Source organism: Gossypium arboreum, chromosome 8 (assembly GCF_025698485.1).
Source record: "Gossypium arboreum isolate Shixiya-1 chromosome 8, ASM2569848v2, whole genome shotgun sequence".
Lineage (NCBI taxonomy): Eukaryota > Viridiplantae > Streptophyta > Magnoliopsida > Malvales > Malvaceae > Gossypium > Gossypium arboreum.
In genome coordinates, this window is record NC_069077.1 from 58,529,886 (window position 1) to 58,533,833 (window position 3,948).

The window sequence follows — 3,948 nt, forward strand, 5'->3', positions numbered from 1 at the left end:
TACAGATTTACTCAAATCACTCGAGGTGTTTAAGGACAATAAATGAAGCACTCAATAGTCAATAATGAAAAGTCATTACCATAGGCTTGTATGAAAATCAAATCTCCACCACTATAAATTAAGATGAAACATCAATCAAAAGGTCTTTAGAAGGTTGTAACGAGGCTTGGTTAGGGGGTGTGGTCACAAGTTGAAAGAAAAGGTTAGAATCGAGATTGAATTGAAAAATTGCCCAACTAGAAAAAGGGTTAATCATCACTTGCGTACAGCAGGGCTTCTTCTCAGAATATGGAATTACTAAGGTGTATACGTTTTTTTTCAAGTGGCACGGCCAGTTCACACACCCGTGTGGATCGTGTCCAGCCCGTGTTTATCAAGAAGTGAGATATCATCACACGGCCTTAGGGAATGCTTGTGTGTCTAGGCTGTGTGGCTATATGATCATGTTAGACAACCGTGTGTTATGTAGTTGGCAGATTTGACCACGGCCAGGTCGCAGACCCGTGGCCACTTATCTCATCCCGTATTGGAAAAGATAACTTTTACCCTGTTTTTACACGACCCTAAGCACGCTCGTGTGCTTGGCCGTGTCTTTGTGGAAAAACTTGTATTCAAGATCTCTATTAGTAAGTTAGGTGTTAAATACTAAAATTTAAAGAAATTAATATTGTTAGTGCTCGGGTTGCCTCCCGAGAAGCACTTATTTATAGTCTAAGCTCGACTTACCTCTCCATTGAATGGTCATGGTGGTTTGAGGAGTTTATACTCCTCATTCCTGCTATCAATCTCATCAAAATAAGGTTCTAAATGGGTGTTGTTTACCTTAAAAGTGCCAAACTTGGGGTGACTTACCTCAACTGTACCAAATGGAAAAATACTAAGTACCGTAAGAGGGATTTCTTCATCCGGTCTGGCAATGATGATATAAGGATCTGCGGCATCTAATAAGACTTTATCGCCAACCTGAAGTTGATTTGGAAAGGTATTGAGCTTGTTTTGCCGTAGTTTTGGTTTATCATGTGTTCTCGGTTTATGTGTTCGCCATTCATCTAGTTCCTCGATTTGTAGCCGTTGATCTTTATGAATAGGCCCTCTGCTACTGCTTGAGAATGACTCATGTGCTTCATTCAGACTCATTTCCTGCAAAGTAGGTTGTACCATATTTTCAGTGTTAGTAGAATGGGTTAAATGATCACCTTCAATTTCCGATGTGTTGCCAGAGCTGCGAGCTTAAAGGGTGATTGTTTCGTCTCCCACACGGAGTGTGAGTTCACCTGTTCCAGCATCAATGATCGTTTTAGTAGTTGCTAAAAAAGGCCTTCCTAGAATTAAAGGAGTGTTGCTATCCTCTTCTATGTCTAGAACAATGAAGTCCAAGAGAAATATAAACTATCGATTTTAACTAGCATATCTTTAATAATACCCCTAGGGAATCTTATAGTTTTATCTACTAATTGAATTCTCATCCTAGTCTATTTCGGTTTCTCGAGACCTAATTGCTTAAAGATTTTGTAGGGCATGATGTTAATACTAACCTTTAAATCAGCTAATGCATTATTAACATCTAAACTACCAATCAAGCAAGGAATTGTAAAACTCCCTGGATCTTTTAATTTGTTCGATAGCTTATTTTACAGAATAGTTGAGCATACTGCGTTTAGCTCCACATGCGATGCCTCATCCAACTTCCGCTTATTTGCTAAAAGCTCCTTTAAAATTTTTATTGCGTTTGGCTTTTGTGATAGAGCTTCAATAAACGGTAAGTTAATGTGTAATTTTTTAAGAGTTTAAGGAATTTACCAAATTGTTCATCTGAGTGGTCTTTCCTTGTCGCGTTGGGGTACGGCACACAAGGTTTATATTCGACATTCACATATTTGTTTTTATTATGACCTACCTCACCTTGACCCTTGCTTACCACAGTTTCTTGCCTCGGTTCTGGTTCAGGCTCAACGACTCTTTCTTCATCTTGAATATTAATTGCGTGGAGCTGTTCCCTTGGGTTAGGTTTAGTATTACTTGGCAAGCTACCTTGTGGTCATTCAGAGATCAGTTTAGAAAGCTGGCCTATCTGAGTTTCGAGCCCTTGGATTGATGCTTGTTGATTTTTAAGTGCCATTTCGATGTTCTGAAAACGGGTTTCTGATACCGAGATAAACCTTGTGAGGATCTCTTCAAGGTTTGGTTTCTTTTCCTGTTGATAGGGTGGCTGTTGGTAGCTCGGAGGTGGCCGTTAATTTCCTTGGCCTCCCTATGAGAAATTTGGGTGGTTCCTCCAACCTACATTATAAGTGTTACTATATGGATTGTTTTGAGGTCGAGGATTATTACCCATGTAATTTAATTGCTCGTTATCCATGTTGTGGCCATAAGGTTGGTATTTCGAATCGCTTGTTCCACCTCCACTTGCTTCGCACTGCATTACTGGGTGAACCTGTGAAGAACTAAGAAAACCATCAATTTTCTTATTCAAGAGTTCTACCTGATTAGAGAGCATGGTTACTGAATCGATGTTATAAACACCGACTATTTTCGTTGGCTTTGTCCTCATGACTTGCCACTGATAGTTATTTAATGTCATCTCCTCTATGAACTCATAAGCATCTTCAGGTGTTTTATTATTGATGGTTCCAACAGCAGCTGCGTCAACCATTTGCCGAGTTGAAGGATTCAGGCCATTATGGAATGTTTGAACCTAAAGCCAAAGCAGTAACCCAGGTGAAGGCACATTCTCAAAAGATCCTTGTATCTCTCCCATGTATCGTAGAGTGTTTCTAAATCCATCTGCACAAAAGAAGAGATATCATTACGTAATTTAGCCGTTTTAGCCAAAGGAAAAATATTTTAGTAAAAATTTTTCATCATTTTACCCAAGTAGTAATTGACCGTGGTAACGAAGTTCAACCAATTGCTTAGCTTTGTTCCTCAATGAAAAGGGAAAACCGATGACGAATGGCATCGCCGTAAACGCCATTAATTTTAAATGTATCGCATAGTTCCAAAAAGTTTGCTAAGTGAGTGTTGGGATCTTCATCCTGGAAACTATCAAACTAAACAAACTGTTGTATCATTTGAATTGTGTTAGGTTTTAGTTCAAAAGTATTTGTAGCTACAGTAGGTCTAACTATGCTTAATTCAGTTTCTATTAAAGAAGGTTTAGTATAATCATACATAGCGCGTGGAGCAGGATTTTGATTAGACGCAATTGTAGGAGGTAGCTGATTGTCTTGGTTTTCAGCCATCTCTTCGGTTGGGGGTTGAGTATCGTCTTCTTGCTCGTTCTCTGTGTATCTTAAGCTTCTCCTTATTTCTCTTTGGTTTCTGCGAACTGTGTGATCGATTTTTTCATCAAAAAGTAGTGGTCCTGACGGGTTTCTTCTAGTCATAGACTATAAAAAACTTGCCAGAAGAAAGAAAAATAAAATTAGTAAATTAGAATAAAATTAAAAATAAAATTAGATTGCAAGAAAAATAAATGGCTAAAGTAATAAAAATTGAGTGTTCCTAATATTTTAGTTCCCTTGCAACGGCGCCAAAAACTTGATCGCGTGATTTCATGATAGGTTTTAAATATTTATAATTAATCATTCTTGAAACTAACTATTATCGCGATGTAGGCAAGTGTACCTATTGAACTATAGTAAATATTTAGCAAGACCAGATTGTCGAACCCAAAGGAACTAAAAGTACTAGTAATGACTGTCTTTTTATTAACTAGCCTAGGAATAAAGATGTTTTGTTTTAACTAACTAATTATCTAAACTAAGAACTCACAGAGAATAGAATTGTAGAATTGTTTTTGGGAAAATCGATTGAATTAAGACAATACCTAAGGAAAAATCCACCTAGACCGCACTTGTTATTCTGGCTCCGAATCGGATGATTTATTCATTTAACTTGTTTCGTAGAGATCCCTAAGTTATGTTATTATCCCTATTCAAGACTAAT

General features: G+C 37.7%; 1 non-coding gene across 1 annotated transcript; it reads left to right on the forward strand.

Annotated features, from left to right (window-relative positions):
* Positions 1-2,710: 2,710 nt before the first annotated feature.
* LOC128279744 (small nucleolar RNA R71) lies at positions 2,711-2,817 on the forward strand. Its single transcript, XR_008269940.1, has one exon. It is a non-coding gene; the product is annotated as a small nucleolar RNA R71 (small nucleolar RNA).
* Positions 2,818-3,948: the final 1,131 nt, after the last annotated feature.